The sequence below is a fragment of the Pygocentrus nattereri genome, chromosome 1 (assembly GCF_015220715.1).
Source record: "Pygocentrus nattereri isolate fPygNat1 chromosome 1, fPygNat1.pri, whole genome shotgun sequence".
NCBI lineage: Eukaryota > Metazoa > Chordata > Actinopteri > Characiformes > Serrasalmidae > Pygocentrus > Pygocentrus nattereri.
In genome coordinates, this window is record NC_051211.1 from 42,228,443 (window position 1) to 42,246,345 (window position 17,903).

At 43.1% G+C, this 17,903-nt stretch overlaps 1 protein-coding gene across 6 annotated transcripts in view; it reads right to left on the bottom strand.

Moving 5' to 3' along the window:
• The window catches only part of pparaa (peroxisome proliferator-activated receptor alpha a), a 61,087-nt gene that overhangs the window by 15,039 nt on the left and 28,145 nt on the right, over window positions 1-17,903 (bottom strand). For 2 of the 6 annotated variants that reach the window (XM_017716832.2, XM_017716835.2), the window contains one exon: window positions 14,502-14,575. The gene's annotated coding sequence lies outside the window, so the exon portion shown is untranslated. Of the gene's footprint in view, window positions 1-9,774; window positions 9,887-11,497; window positions 11,613-11,690; window positions 11,941-14,501; window positions 14,576-17,903 lie in introns of those variants that run through there. The other 4 variants (XM_017716837.2, XM_017716836.2, XM_017716838.2 and 1 more) reach the window with 4 other exon arrangements.

Below are 17,903 nucleotides of genomic sequence, written 5' to 3' on the forward strand. Positions count from 1 at the left end.
TTTTATAATTACTGTTTTTTTTGTGCCTCCTTTTAGGATTCTCAATAATGAGTTCACGATTCTGTATTCTCACAATATTTTGAACAAAATTAAAATAAACCTAAATATAATCATGTTGCCGCTTACTAACAGTTACGGGCAACATGGCCAAAAATGCATGTCATGTTATAATAACATTTCTGACAGTTTCAATTAATAAACACTTATAAAGGTTTTTTTTTTCAAATAAAAAAACTTTCCAAAAACTTTTGAAAAAATATTTTAATTTTACAAGGTCGAAGCTTCTTATTGGACAGATTGTAATTTGAATTTCCTGTCCCATCTAAGAGGGAGCAGCAGTTACATCCTGGCACCTGTACAGGTGCTTGAATGTAACCGCTGCTCCCTTTATGGTGGAAGAGAAATTTTGAATCAGAACAGGAATACTGAGTCGGCTTCACAAAATTCCTATAAACTTGTACCTTTGACCACCAGACACTGTTGAAATTTGGAAAACATTAGTCCCAAAAAGCTACCGCCTTGAAAACAAAGTGGACTACTTCAGAGGCCGTGGACTAGATGATGGAAGGTGACTGAGAGACTGCTTTTTCATTTTCATTTGAAACATGCCTAAAACACCCCTGACTCAGGAACTCAGGTAAAAAGGCTAATGTTAGCATGGTTTGTACTGACTGTACAGCTTGTGGCTGCAGATAATATACAAAACTCTGGGGAAATTTTTCAGTTAAACTGATCAATCAGAAACTACTAGACACTAGAACTGAAAACCACACACAATGTAATGGGAAGCTGCTGAGCTCAATTTTACATTCTCCACAAGGCATTGCCACAGTTGTGAACTGCCATATCATTGCAATATTATGTCTCTAGTTTTACTGTTAATTTTATAGTCTGTATTGCACTACTATGTAAATATTTCTTACAGTTAAACAGTTGAAGATGAGATAAGACAATCCTTTATTAGTTCCACAATGGGGAAATTCTCAGCGTTACAACAGCAAAGGGCCAGCAACAAAAAAAGAGGAGTAACAAGAAGAGAATTAACAAGCAAATAATTAACTTTGTCACATACCTAACAAGGTTTTTTAGTTTACATGTTACTATATATACAATATATATTAAAACTAAACAAAAAATAAGATAAATATAAAATCTATCCTTCCCAAAAAAAAAAATAAAATAAAGAATTATAAATAAATAAAAAAAAGCTATTTACATTGTAAGGATATTTTGCCTGAAATTCACATGGAGTATTGCACATGAGGTACTGTTTTCATATTACACATGGAATGGTGAGGGCTTGACAATATAAACAATTCTAAACAGAAAGAGAATAGAACTGTGGTGAAAAGATATACTGACTAAAGAACTGTAATCGAAACAAAATTGAAATGCTTAGCAAATAAGTTACGGTAAACAAAAACTTTTTTTTTTTTCACTTTTCGATTCCTTGGACCTGGACCTGATCAGTGCTGATTTTTTCCTCTGCAGGGGTGACAGAGTTATTGAGGAGAACTTTGCATGTTTGCTTTGAGAAGAACACTGTGCTAGGCTCGGCTCACCGTGCCCATGGCATAAACACAGAAATGTTACAGCACTTTATCTCACACACTGACTAAAGGTGAAGTGCTTCACAGATTAGGGCACAATAGAGATGAGGGAGGTCTAGAGACAGCAATGACAATGATCCCCTAAAGTGGTCTTATTACCCCTAGGTAGGTAACAAAATGGGCCTTTTATTAAAAGTTAATTGCATGTGAGTGAAGCCGCAGCGGTTGCATATTCTTTGTTCTTGCTCTTCTTGGTTACATTCGCTCTCTGCCTCTTTCTTTCTCTCTCTTATAAGCTCACACATGCAATCAAGCCCAGAAACATTCAGTGGCTAGGGTAAAGCTTGACTGAATAAAGCTAAAAATCTGAACTTAAATGAGATGAACTGAACTGATCCAGTCAAATATGTACATAATAAAATATACTACACTGTCACAGGTATGGCTTAAGTAATATATTTCATCCATATGTACATGCTTTCTACATTTGCATCACTTTTGTTGATGCACATTATACTGAAACTCATTCTGCTGTTTTAAAGACTTGGTGTCATATGATCTGGTTCATCCCACAGGCACTAAAGAACACTACAATCACATGACTGAATGGTGAGTAAAACTGGGCCACGACGTGATGGAAAATACATCCTGAATCCATCGAAAATAAATACACACTGTCATCTGGAAACATTCTGCTGCTGCATCATCTGACTGAAAAGATTTGGCCACAGCTCCTGCCTTTCCAAAGTTGCCTTCGGCAGGATCTTGCAGGTAAAATGAAGTTTTTTAAACTCCCCCCATCTCTGACAGACGGGTGCGACCCAGCTGCTAACATCTTTCCCTGCTCCAGCTGTTGGAGCAATCTTGAAGCAGAGCTGAAGCTCTATCCTTCCATGAACAGAAGAGTCTGCTGCTTTCGAAAGCGGCTGTGTCAAACACATGCAGACATATGCTGCAACACTGCGTTCCCACTGGAGACCCACGCAGACAACCATAGTGCTTAGAAATGTAGGTCAGTGACTAGGCAGTGGTGGGTGCGTGGTAGGAAGCACACTGGCATAAAATGTAATGTTTTGCGCAGACTTTTAAACAAAATTATTTCAAAATCACTGCAAGCAAGACTTTTGCTGCCTTCAAAGTCCTCATCGGAAGGTCCTATTTAGGACCTTGGAGGTCGTAAATACGACATGATCTGTGTTCAAGTGGTTTTGGTCAAAACCAGACGGACATGCTGAGAACAATGCTTTTTTGTTTACTTTTGTTTTTTCTGTGGTCAAAGAGACTATGTTTATTTCATGCTACTGCAACAAAATAAAAAGCAGAGGAAATTCAGGGTTCATTGAAAAGTTTCCTACTCATAATTATGACACTGTGACAGTATTCATGTGCACTCGTCTTGGAAATACGATATTTTGGACATGACTTAAAGGCAGCAATACCCACAACTTTAGCAAGTTATCTGTAATGATGGAGAAAAGTAGACAGAATTTAGACTTTAAGATGGCTGCTACTATTGTTTTAAGCTATGTTATGTACTTTTGCTCATTTTTTTAGATAACAGTATGTAATACATTGTCGGAAACCACATAAAAAGGTCTGTGATAACTCAAAGCAGGTTGAAGAAAGCGTGCAACTATTTGGGAGGGTCACACTGCATTTGTTGAAAGCTGCTTGTGATTATCGTAGTATCTGTCAGCTGTTCTAGCAAGCCAAAATTTTGACATGTAAAGGCAGAAAGCTCTGGTACTTGTCTTAAAGAGTGATCCACTATTAACAGGGAAGTTTGGTACTGCTAGACAAAAAAGCTAAAGAGCTAAAATCTTTTTGTTTAATCCATGAAATTACACATGGAACTTAGCAAATGCAACTTTCCCACTTTCCATTTGATTTGACTGGTTAGCAAAGAAAAAATGCTCATCACATTAACTGCGTGACTAGTTGGAATTAAAAAAATTTGAAACTCAGGGGGACTGGAATGCTCCACACAGAAGACAGCTATGCAGTGCAAACAAAAACAGGCGCCCAGCATGCAAAAAGCGTGCCTCATTGAAAACAAGCACCCCCTCTAAAGTATGTTGTTTGCACAATGCTAATTGGTGGGTATTAGTTTCCATTATACTCCATAAACTTCAGACCCCAAACATGTCTCGTCTGATTGAGTACATGTCGGAAAAGGAGAAAATTGTGTAGATTTCTTTTTCACCAAATTACTTCTTCAAATGCATTTTGAGACAATCAAGTTATGTTCGGTTTGCAGTTCCACTCACAATTTTATTTACTGTCCAAATTGACCAGTTAACCTACACATTTCTTCTGAGTGTTTATGCGCAATGTTGTCTGTAAAATAGTGGTAAGTAAGAACAGAAGTTTTCTTTGGGTACTATTTTGCCTTCAATACCCTGCATGTACCTCTCCAATACGAATGGATTTATGAAATGCATATTAGACTGAAACCTTATCTCTGAACTATCATAAAACAATGTCTCAGTCACCAGGCAGCATATTCGTAACCATTTTATGTAATAGCTTTCTGTGATGGGGGTTTTAGGAGCAGTCATGGGCTGGAGGTTAGGGAACCAGCCTTGTGACCGGAAGGTCACCAGTACGATCCCCAGAGCCGACAGCATGTGACTGAGGTGTCCTTGAGCAAGACACCTAACCCCCAACTGCTGTATACTATGTTTCACTTCACAGATGGGCTAAATGCAGAGGTGAAATTTCCCTGTTGTGGGACTAATAAGGGTCACTTAATCTAATCTTAATTAGACACTTTGATGTCTGGTTCCTATCACCACCACTGTGAACAATTCAGACTCTTTAGGTTTCCCCTGAACATTTTCGTGAGCATTTCACATTAACCAACTTGTATGTCTTTGTTTACCATTGCTTACTATGTAGCTTACTTTAATTGAACAGAATAAAGTAAAATAAGTAAAACAGTAAAGAAAAGAAAAAAAAACAAGATGACACACACACAAGGACAATGTCAGGGCAGTACACCAAAGGAGAAGAAGATGTGGTCGAGTATTTAACATGCCAGACTATCGGACTCGGTCCAAAACAGAGCTCTCACTCACACACACACACACACACACACACACACACACACACACACACACACACACACACACACACAAGACTCACGCGTGACTCCGGCCTCATGACACAGCACTGTGGCCAAGTACAGAATAGGCTAACACCTCCAGCTGGACAGCGATGCCCCCTGCAGCCAGCAAAGCAGTTTATCAACACCATACAGTACATAGCTTATAACAGCTATATATATACCACCCCCCCCCACCCCACAGTCCACTCCTCCATCCTTCCAAGCACAGATCCCTCTAGCTACCTGATATTCATCACACACACCCACACTTCAGTCATATTCATCTGACACGTTTGTAACTGCCCTCTGTTGCGCACCCCAATGGCTGGTTTTAAAAGTGTAACTGAACTGGTAACCCCTTAAACTCCTCACTCAAAACCACAAAACTAATATATTAGCATGACCCACCACCGATGGGAGGGGCAGTAGTAGGGGTGCGGTGCATTGTGGATCGGGCAGTGTCCGAAGGCGTGGGCCTTGGCGTTCTGATCCTCGGTTGCTGAAACTGGCTTTTGGAACTTGGAACGTTACCTCACTGGCGGGGAAGGAGCCCGAGTTGGTGCGCGAGGTCGAGAGATACCGACTAGATATAGTCGGGCTCACCTCAACACACAGCTTGGGCTCTGGGTCCAATCTCCTTGAGAGGGGCTGGACTTTTTTCTTTTCTGGAGTTGCCCATGGTGAGAGGCGGCGGGCAGGTGTGGGCTTTCTCATAGCCCCTCGACTCGGCGCCTGTATGTTGGGGTTTTCCCCGGTGGACGAGAGGGTAGCTTCCCTACGCCTTCGGGTTGGGGAACGGGTCCTGACTGTTGTCTGTGCTTATGCACCGAACAGCAGTTCAGAATACCCAGCCTTCATAGAGTCCTTGGAAGGGGTGCTTGAAAGTGCTCCTCCTGGAGACTCGATTGTCCTACTGGGGGACTTCAACGCTCATGTGGGCAATGACAGTAAGACCTGGAGGGGTGTGATTGGGAGGAATGGCCTCTCTGATCTGAACCCGAGTGGTGTTCAGTTTTTGGACTTCTGTGCAAACCACAGTTTGTCCATAACGAACACCATGTTTGAACACAAGGATGTCCATAAGTGCACATGGCACCAGGACACCCTAGGCCGCAGTTCAATGATTGACTTTGTAGTCGTGTCAGCGGACTTGCGGCCATGTGTACTGGACACTCGGGTAAAGAGAGGAGCTGAGCTGTCAACTGATCACCACCTGGTGGTGAGTTGGATCAGGTGGTGGGGGAAGATGCCAGTCAGACCAGGCAAACCCAAACGTATAGTGAGGGTTTGCTGGGAACGTCTGGCAGAAGAACCTGTCAGATTGATCTTCAACTCACACCTCCGTCAGAACTTTGACCAGATATCGGGGGAGGTGGGGGACATTGACTCAGAATGGGCCATGTTCCGCTCCTCCATTGTTGAAGCGGCTGACTGTAGCTGTGGTCGCAAGGTAGTTGGTGCCTGTCGGGGCGGTAATCCTCGAACCCGGTGGTGGACACCCCAGGTGAGAGATGCCGTCAAGCTGAAGAAGGAATCCTACCGGACATGGTTGGCCTGTAGGACACCAGAGGCAGCTGGCAGGTATCGACAGGCCAAGCGATCTGCGGCTTCAGTCGTTGCCAAGGCAAAAACCCGGGTGTGGGAAGAGTTCGGTGAGGCCTTGGAAAGTGACTTTAAGTCGGCTCCGAAAAGATTCTGGCAAACCGTCAGGCGACTCAGAAGGGGAAAGCAGTGTGCCACTAGCACTGTATATAGTGGAGATGGTGTGCTGCTGACTTCGACTGAAGACGTCATTGGGCGGTGGAAGGAATACTTTGAGGACCTTCTCAATCCCACCGACACGTTCTCCAGTGAGGAGGCAGAGTCTGGGGACACGGGAATAGGCTTGTCCATTACTGAGGCCGAAGTCGCTAAGGTAGTTAAAAAGCTCCTTGGCGGCAGGGCTGCAGGGGTGGATGAGATCCGTCCCGAGTTCCTCAAGGCTCTGGATGTTGTGGGGCTGTCTTGGCTGACACGCCTTTTCAACATTGCGTGGACATCGGGGGTGGTGCCACTTGATTGGCAGACTGGGGTGGTGGTGCCTCTTTTTAAAAAGGGGGACCGGAGGGTGTGTTCCAACTACAGGGGAATCACACTCCTCAGCCTCCCTGGTAAGGTCTATGCAAGGGTACTGGAGAAGAGAGTCCGGCTTATAGTCGAACCTCGGATCCAGGAGGAGCAGTGCGGGTTCCGCCCTGGTCGTGGAACACTGGACCAACTCTTTACCCTCTCCAGGATTCTCGAGGGTTCATGGGAGTTTGCCCAACCAGTCCACATGTGCTTTGTGGATTTGGAGAAGGCATTCGACTGTGTTCCCCGGGGTATTCTGTGGGAGGTGCTTCGGGAGTACGGGGTACATGGCTCTTTGCTACGAGCCATTCAGGCCCTGTACAAACAAAGCAGGAGCTTGGTTCGCATGGCCGGCAGTAAGTCAGACTTTTTCCCAGTGAGAGTTGGACTCCGTCAGGGCTGCCCTTTGTCACCGATTCTATTCATAATTTTTATGGATAGAATTTCTAGGTGCAGTCAGGGGATGGAGGGTGTCCGGTTTGGTGACCTCAGGGTCACATCGCTGCTGTTCGCAGATGATGTGGTCCTATTGGGGACATCAGGCCGTGAACTTCAGCTTTCACTGGATCGGTTTGCAGCCGAGTGTGAAGCGGCCGGGATGAGGATCAGTACCTCCAAATCCGAGGCCATGGTTCTCACGCGGGAAAGGGTGGAGAGCCCTCTCTGGGTTGGGGATGAGCTCTTGCCTCAAGTGGAGGAGTTTAAGTATCTCGGGGTCTTGTTCACGAGTGATGGTACAAGGGAGCGGGAGATTGACAGGCGGATTGGTGCTGGGTCAGCAGTGATGCGGGCTCTTTACCGGTCTGTTGTGGTAAAGAAAGAGCTGAGCCATAAGGCAAGGCTCTCGATTTACTGGTCGATCTATGTTCCCACCCTCACCTATGGTCATGAGCTTTGGGTAATGACCGAAAGAACGAGATCGCGAATACAAGCGGCTGAAATGAGTTTCCTCCGCAGGGTGGCTGGACTCTCCCTTAGAGATAGGGTGAGAAGTTCGGTCATCCGAGAGGGACTCGGAGTAGAGCCGCTGCTTCTTCACGTCGAGAGGAGCCAGTTGAGGTGGTTCGGGCATCTTGTTAGGATGCCTCCTGGACGCCTCCCTTGGGAGGTGTCACAGGCAAGTCCACCGGGGAGGAGACCCCGGGGAAGACCCAGGACACGCTGGCGTGACTATATCGCCCAGCTGGCCTGGGAGCGCCTCGGAATCCCTCCCAGGGAGCTAGTGGAAGTGGCTGGGGAAAGGGAGGTCTGGGCTTCATTGCTCAGGATGCTGCCCCCGCGACCCGAACCCCGGAGAAGCGGAAGATGATGGATGGATGGATGGATGGACTGTAGTTACTCAGTAATGCATAGCAGTTGCTTGAAAGTCTAAGTATTAAGACAAATTTTTAAGAGGTTTAAATGCAACAGAACCGCAAATGCAACATACAGTACTGTGCCACAGGAGACCCTTCATTTATTTAATTTCTAGTCAAAAGCAAAACATTTTCATTTCTTTCGAAATCAGATACAAGGGGAAGAAAAAAAAATTCAAAGACATAGAGAAAATGTCTCGTAGTCCAACAAAACTGCCACCATCAGATATACAGCACTTAAAGCTTTCCTCTTTGAGAGGGAGGAGAAAATCAAGCTCCACTCTTACTTCAGATCTGAAAAACATCCACGAGTGTTTCTGTCCATCCTTCCACTGTGAGAAGACAACTCAACACTATGAGTCTGAAAGCATGTGCAGCGGTCAAAAAGTTGTTACTGAGAAAAAAATGAATAATTAAAAAATTAATACTACATTTAGTTATTGAAGCTTCTCTTTAATATTTTGTCATATTTATTATGCTTATTTTCCTGACTCTGAAAACTAATAACTGTTTTTAACTGTAAATTAAATAAATGAAGCACAGTCTGTGATTTTTGCACAACACTCTGCATGCAGGAATGTCCACTAAGGATGTAATGAAACAAGAGAATAGTAATCACGTAATCACACCATAACCTGTAATTCTATTGAGAATATCAGCACAGGCTGTATAAGACAGCTGTAGGGCTCCTCTTACACTCTTAAGCAAGAGACAGGGGAGACAGTTCACAAGACACATACAAACACATACAAACACACACACACACACACACATACTGAGACCATTCCCAGTGTGCAGCCAGCACAGCCTACGTGCAATAGAGGAAGGAGGCTGTGGAGGGTCAAAGCTGAGGGGACTGCTAAAGTAATAATGCTCCATTCAGCCTTTCTCCTCTCATTGTCCTCTCACTGCTGGCCTATCTGATTGTGCCTGAACAATACTTCAGGCCACGGGTATTTTTGGCAGCACAGGAACAGGAAGACAATCTAAGTCTCTGCAACCAACAATAATAACAACAACAACAACATAGACATATGCGACTACTAAAAGCACTTCAATGGAATCTCATACAGATATGATCTCAAAAGCATGATAAATGGAATACACAGAGCTGATTAATACAGCAGAGTGACTCTAACCAAAAACCTCTTGTACACAACAACAGATTCTTGTACACAACAAAAAACAATTCAGCAAACTTTAACTGAAATGCAAAAGCAAAAAACAGACCACAAATCCACAAACACATGGTCACACATCTGCTTTTCAGAGGGTTAAAAAAAACACAGTCAGACTTGCTAGCTTGTCAGGGTCAATGTCTCAAGCATCAGCCCACAGCTGAAGGCTCCCTGAATGCACATCTGTCTGAACTTGTATCTCAGATCAGAAAACAGACAAGCAAAATCGACTTAAGCATCATATCAAAGTTCAAAAAAGATGAACTAATGACAAAATTAAAGAGGTCAGCAATATTTCCTGTCTTAAAATAATGGTTGTAAAAGGATGATTTCCAGTTTCAGCACTGAAAGAGACCTGCTTCTTTTTCATATCCTCTATATGCTAAAAGAGCCTTGCATGAGGAAAGAATTAACACATTTAAGCCCCACAGTCATGACACAGCACTAGGACAGAGCAGAATGAAAGCAGTGCTTACCAGATCACTCTTCACGAGTCTGTTCTAGCAGCAGCCAATAAATACACTAGCCTCGGCGGGGGCCAAAGTCCAAACCCCACACACTACTCTCCTGCCTCTTACCGAGAAGCAGATTTCCTGGCGCCTTACCAATAGAAGAGGTCAAGCGAGACATAGTCGCATCTGATAAGATGGGCTTAATCGTAATACGCAAGCAGCCATAAAGGCTTAGATACTGGGCGGCCTTGAACACATCCTCATGCACACCCTCTGAGACATCTTGACTGTAATGGACTGCTTGAGAACTTTAACTCAACACTCGGAAGGGCATCAAGAAAACATTAGACAAATGCGAACACATCGTGGTGGATCATCTTACGTATTGTAGCATTTACTGCTACTCAGGATAGAGCCAATGCCAAAGAAGTTGTGTTTTCTTAAAGGTCTGTAGCTGGCTACAGCCACACCGTCCAATTGATCAAGGCTTTTGGCTACTGGCTCGCTCTACACCCAGCTCACTTTTGCACTCTCTCGACTGACACCCAGTTCCTGTCTGCTCTGACACACATCCAATCAAAAGCGAACTAGCCCCACCTTCACATTAGGAGTCTTTGTCAGAACATTTCTCGGACATACTGCAATACAGAGAACTTATGGCTACAGTCTACTGAACTTGTGTATAGGGAAAGGTGCAGTAGGAGACTCAGAATGGCCCAGCTGTTCCGTCAACCGGCTCCTGTCCTCATTTAACCTGTACATATTTAAGGTCATGAGGTCATGTTTTGGCAACAGTGCTCTGCGGTATGCAGAGGAACCGACGACAGGATAGGAGGAAACCACTCAAAGGTGCACAATGACACAATACACGGATCAGTGAAGGGAGAAGAGAGACAACCGAGCAAGGTCGCCTAAGAGCAGGTGGGTTTGTATTATGATTATAATAAATGGTAGGAGCAATATCATCTGAAGATATGCTATATGCATCATCCTTAGACTTTATGCAAGGCTCTCTACATGTGGAAAAAAATAAGCTGAGGGTAGTTGGAAAAATCGTCTTATTAGACAACCCCTATTAATATCCATACACTCAATAATAGTTTCATATCAAATCAACTCAAATCAAAGAAAGTAACTGATGCAGAATAGAATGACTGAGCAGATGAAATCTCTACAGGCCTGTTCTAAGGAATACCGACTTGTTGAATAAGACATGGAGAAACAACTCTGTTCACTAATTGCTTAATAATTTGGAACTCTTATCTGTTGAGTTAATTACAGGCAAATGGGAAGATTTACAATGGCATGAATTAAAAAGCAATGATGAAAATATTAAGTATTAAATAATATTGAGCAATGAAATATTACTGCTTAAAAATAAATAAAACTAAAACAGACTTGCAGTTCTTAAAAAATAACCATGAGTCAACAGACTAGTAATAAATGCCTAAGTAAACACTAATAAACTAACGTTTATTAAAAAGATAATGTATTGCTTGCAATATCTACACATAGCAGCAGAACAAGTTGCTTGCATGTGTTGACATGAAGTACTGACAAATAATAGTGCTCATGGAAAATAACATAAGCATGTCACTAACCACTTCAAACGCGTCTTTGACAGAAACATAAACAATAAAAAGTGGATTAAACATTTTTTTAAATCAACAGCCATGACGGTTAGGCGTGATACAACTCGACAGTAACACTTCCTTAACTCAAAGGCTGTCGGCTACTTGTTTATTACCCAAGTTCGCCACTACCTCGGTGAAGTTCGCCCAGTTCGCCCAGTCCGCGGTGCAGCGCTCCTTCAAAGTCCTGGTTTACCCCCTCCATCCCCCCCATTCCCGCCCCCACTGCTGTCAAAATACTCCGATCCAAATCCTAATGAGCCGTTCAGGATGTGACGGTAAGACTGACGACGACCATAACGCACATACCTCCATGAACACCGATCCGCACAGCCAATAGATAAACTACTACGGACTACTACAAAGAAACGCCCCGGAGTGCTCCTCTATAAATTCCTACCCATTTTCCGGTAAGTCTCGCCTCGTGTGCTACGACTGGCAAGCATTCGTACTCGCGAGCAGCAGGCCGACAGCAGACCAATCACAGAGCAGGAACCGTGACACTATTAGCCAATCGCGGCGCAGGAAGGGATTCTTCGGAATACGGGTAGGAAAACAAAACACGCCGAATACCTTTGACGGTTGACAACTAAGTGGAACTGTTGCTAAGCGACAACTCGACTGCGCCGTACATCGCAAAACTCATGTTTCCTGAGCAAAACGCTATTCACTGTGGCGACGGTAAGAAAATCCCTGAACAAATACACCTGTAATTTCCAAAACGAGCAATGCCTGCGTTAAGTTCGTGATTCTGCATAAGCAGTGAGCTGTGCGCAGTTACTCCGGAGAACGCAGACATCTCTGATCTTGGTGTGAGGAGACACCTGTTCACTATGAAATCATGACTTGTGCTGCCACCTGCTGATGCGTGCTAATGCAGCCCTCAGTCAGGCTTTATCTTTATGATCGATGTAATTGTGGAGCCTTAATTTATTTGTGTGTGTGTAAATATCGTTGAATCGAAGATAATGCATTGCATCTGCAGTTCAACTTAACACTGCCAAGTGATTTTTATTAAGATGCTGTCCTATCCAGGATGAGATTAACTCACTTAGACATTTTCACTCTCGATATATGGATTATGCAGTTTACAATGAGCAATTGAAAGCTATTAATACTTAAAAAAATAAACTTTATATAACTACAGATTAAGCACACTGGATCTGTAGTTGCATATAATGCAAAGCCACGACAGGGTTATCATAAGCCTCTGTCAGTGCCGTCAATTTCAGCCTGGCCCTCTGGCTCTTCTCTGGTGTCCCAGTCTCTGTGAGCCCCTCTGGATGCCCGCCAGTGCCCACACTCTGCAGCATTAAAAGGCTGGTCAGCCTGCAGCCATGTAGCTGTTCTCTTAACACGCGTTAATGGCTGTCTGATGCCATGGCTACATTTTATTTACAGTACTAGAAGCTCTGGGGAAAGCAGGAGACAGTTATGTACTGCTTAGAGCAAACAACACTGGATGCTTTGGTGGGGACTGATCAGTTCAAGTCCTTGTCCTCTAAGTTATGGTCAGGAAACAGGAATTATTTCTCCCCAAAATCAGTAACATTAATACAGACCACAGCCATGTATTTGGTATATGAAACAGAATTACAGCAGACAACAGACTGTGTTATATCTTTATTACTGATCTTCAGTTTACACTGCTGAAAGTCAAAAAACAAGCATTCCTTCAAAATCTAAGACAGAAACTCTCTTCAGATGCATTTTTACTCACTCAATTTACTGGACTGGCATGGTTTAATGTTGTCGTTGGTATCCAGTGCTGCACTGCTGCCCTTCAGGGAAGGCAGTAGGTTGTATAGTTATCTCCTGATGGGGCAAAATCACGACCCTGAAACCACACAACCTACTACCTCACCCTGTACGAACATCACAGAGGGGCTTCCCCACTGCACAACAGATCCCATTTGGGCTTAGTGATGAATAAACATCAGCAGAACCCAAAGGAGAACTGCTCGGCACTCCTCTCTTCCACAGTGCCCAACAGAGACCAGACTAAACACGCTGCAGGATATTTCAGTTTCAGTTTCCTATTAATCCATTATGTTCCCTATAAGGAGAAATAAAGTCGTCTTTTACACATTTAAAAATAAAGGTCCTGAATTGGTCCTTGATATGAATGCATGGTAACTGGCATTAAACCTTCACATTTTAACAGTCTTTAAAAGGTTCTTCACATTTGCACATCTTTTACAAAAATGGGTCTTTAAAGAACCATCCACTGAAAGGTACGTCAGGGGGCCATGTCGTTCTCCGATGGCATTGCTACCACAAACCCTTTCTGGAACTTTTGTCTTTATGAGTGTACTTCAGCTAGTCCTTTACGCCTTTGTGTTGAGGCTCTTCACCAGCCGAGCTTCTCTTGATTGAAGGCATTACGGCCACTTCAGGAAAGACAGTAAGTTGTATAGTTATCTCACAGTAAGGGCTTAACCCTAAAACTATACAACCTACTACCTCACCCCAAAGGACAGTGTCTCTCCGCTGGCCGATAACGGCTACCATTATCCAGCTTCAGGCATGCATACCGTGGCAGAAAACACAATACTTGCAAGAGTCCTACCGATGCCTTGTTCTTACAGTGTTACATGGATGCTATACTCCATAACAGGTCCATAAAACGCATTTATGCATTGCAACCTGAAGGCGGTGATTCAGGTGAGTTGACTTTGGAACGTAAGTCAAGTAATTAATATTTGACAACATATGTGCTGATGTTTTGGCCAAAACAACAACACATTGTTGACTATATTCCACTACTTGTAAATAACATATCCAGTCAGCACATTTTTAAAAAATGCTTTAAATTATACCAAAATCATCAAAAGGAATTGTGTTATTTCATAATGCACTGAATAATTTCCCAAAGAAACAATAAAATCGAATTATTATGAGATTGCACTATTTGTAATAAATATTTGATTTTTTTTCAGTCACATATCAGATGTTATTCTAATCAAATCAGTTCAGATTTAGATATAGATATGCCTTAACCTAGATAAGTTAAAACAGTGTGAAACAGAATTGATAAAACATCTTTGTTTTAAGAAAACAATAAGCTCTGGACCAAACTTCTATTTTTTGCTGTGTCTTATGTATGTATTAAAATACCACCTCCATCCAAAGCTCCTCTTCATCAGGGGCATGGTTTTGTGTACAAAAAAGACAATCGCTTCTCAGTGAACCATCTGTGGCAAAGAAAGAAAAAGAGAGAGAGAAAGAGAGAGACACAAAGAGAGAGAGAGAGAGAGAGAGAGAGAGACCGGGGAATGTAAATGTATTTATTTACATGTAGCACAGTCAACACAGTAGTGACACTCCCTTTCTCTCACTCTCTTTGGCTGCACTGCATGGTGTGATATTTCTTGAGCTTTCTCCATTATTAATGGCATCCTTGTTTACAGTTCTGCTCAGTGAGCCTAAAGCAGGATCACATAGCACCTCTGTCCTTAAGGGCAGCCAAGCAGGCCACATGCCACTGCCCCGCATGTTCCGCTGCGCTGGAGCCAGCGTGAGGGTACCAGCAAGAGCCTGCATGCGTGGACTGTGAGCATGCAGACGAGCTGCCGACCAAATAGCATGTACGTGTGTGTGTCCGTGTATGAGTAATAGGCAGGCTGGCGTGAGGTCTGTGGTGAGGGTAAGGAGGTAGCAGGGTGTGTGCGTATGAGTGAGAGTGTGGGCTACATTGTGGTTTACCTCAGGCGGAGGGGGAGGCACACGCACACGCAGCTTAGTCATACTACCACAGGCCCCACGAGAGACAAGTGTGTTACCACAGCACTGACTCACAAACACACACACACACACACACACACACACACACACACACACACACACACACACACACACACACACTCATTACGCACACAAAAATACAAAGACAAACACATACCAATACACAAACATGCTACCACTAACTGCTAGACATAAACATGCAAACCCTAACCAAACACCACAAGATGATTGGCTCTAAGTGCTAATAAGTAAAATAGTGAAAAGAAACAAAAACAGGCAAAGTTTGTGCTCAGAAATGAGACCTTGATCTGTCCGCCTTAATCATGTCATGAACGAAACTGTAACTGACCACTGATTTCCATACAGATAACTGCAATCAACACTTTTTTGTTCATCATATGCAACTAATTAAGCACAAGCCTAAATCAGCAAATTGACTGACTGGCTATTCTGGTTCTTTGCTGTCTCAATAGCTACCTATTAGCTCCTAACTTACAACGTAACCAGCTCAAACTCAACTAAACAAACATTATTCACTGCTGCCCTCTAAAGGTGCTATAGCCCAAGTGAGACGTTGTTTTCAAAAGATCCAAAAAAATCTTTCTTTCATTTTCACACAGCAATTTGGTCAAATGACAGTTTTTGTTGATTTTCTAAGTGATCACACTTCTGCACATTTTAAATCACAACTGCTGCTTATTTTCTGATTTTAACATATTGGAAAAACATGAAACACAAAATGTGGCTTGTCCAGAAGTCATGGTAAATTTTCAACTGTTGTACACTTAAAACCTTTTCCCTGTAGAGGATGCATTAACTTATTTTCTCTTAGAAAATCAATAAAATACATAATTCAACCAGGGATATTCAAACGTTTGCATTTGACTTGAATTTGCCTCAAGCCAATGGATGAAAACATACCCAATTCCCATCCTGTTTGTTACAGCATAAACATATGGTTGTGAAAGCTAATAACTGCATTCAGTTTAAATTACTGTGATCATCTCAGATAATTGCAATCATGCAATTATGTATTAATCATCAATCACTTGCCCCTCTTTCTCTTTCTCCCTTTTTCACACACATACACAATCTCTAAAACCCGTTTGTGGCTTTTTTTTATTGAAGAAGCAGGGAGAAGGATGGGGAACAGCAGGAGGAAGAGGAGTATCCCTCTCATGCACTACAAACAAACCTCTTCGGTGAAGGGTATTCTATATATATTCTATTCACTCACCCATTCAAATCATTGAATTCTGGTGTCCCAACCACTTCCATGGCCACAGGTGTATACAAACAAGCACCTAGGCATGCAGACTGCCTCTACAAACATTTGTGAAAGAATGGGTCACTCTCAAGAGCTCAGTGAATTCCAGTGTGGTACCGTGATAGGATGCCTCCTGTTCAACAAGTCCAATCATGAAATTTCATCACTACTAAATATTCCACAGTCAACTGTCAGTGGTGTTATAACAAAGTGGAAACGACAGCAACTCAGCCATGAAGTGGTAGGCCACATAAAATGACAGAGCGAGGTCAGTGGATGCTGAGGCACATAGTGCGCAGAGGTCGGCAACTTTCTGCAAAGTCAATCGCTACAGACCTCCAAACTTCATGTGGCCTTCAGGTTAGCTCAAGAACAGCATAGAGAGCTTCACTGAATGAGATTCCAAGGCCAAGCAGCTGCATCCAAGCCTTACATCACCAAGTGCAACGTAAAGCGTCCAATGCAGTGGTGTAAAGCGCCACCACTGGACTCTAGAGCAGTGGAGACGTGTTCTCTGGAGTGATGAATCACGTTTCTCCCTCTGGCAATCCAATGGACGAGTCTGGGTTTGGCGGTTGCCAGGAGAACGGTATTTGTCTAACTGCATTGTGCCAAGTGTAAAATTTGGTGGAGGGGGGATTATGGTGTGGGGTTGTTTTTCAGGAGTTGGGTTCGGCCCCTGAGCTCCAGTTAAAGGAACTCTTAATGCTTCAGCAGACCAGGAGATTTCGGACAATTTCATGCTCCCAACTTTGTGGACAGTTTGGGGATGGCCCCTTCCTGTTCCAACATGACTGCGCACCAGTACACAAACCAAGGTCCATAAAGACATGGATGAGTGAGTTTGGTGTGGAAGAACTTGACTGGCCCGCACAGAGTCCTGACCTCAAGACAGAACACCTTTGGGATGAATTAGAGCGGAGACTGTGAGCCAGATCTTCTTGGTCAACATCAGTGTCTGACTTCACAAATGCGCTTCTGGAAGAATGGTCAAAAATTCCTATAAATACACTCCTAAACCTTGTGGAAAGCCTTCCCAGAAGAGTTGAAGCTGTTATAGGCGCAAAAGGTGGTCCAACATATTAAACCATATGGATTAAGAATGGGATGTCACTCAAATTCATATGCATGTCAAGACAGAGAAACAAATTCTTTTGGCAATATAGTGTGTGTGTGTGTATCTATCTATCTATATATCTATATACCTATATATACACACACACATACACATACATATATATACATATACCTATGTATATGTATATGTGTGTGTGTGTATATATATATATATATATATATATATCTATATATATATATATAAACCACCTCTACAATAAAGCAGCACAATTAACAACATCCCTCAAGTCAAACCATCCATCCATATCAAACTGCAGTGGGAGTAATTATAAGGCCTCTTTAGTGTCCTTGAAAGACCTGACGGAGTGAGAGGAGTGCAGCGCTGAGCTCCACTCCCTCTGGACACAGCCACAGCTTGTGTGTCTAACAATGTT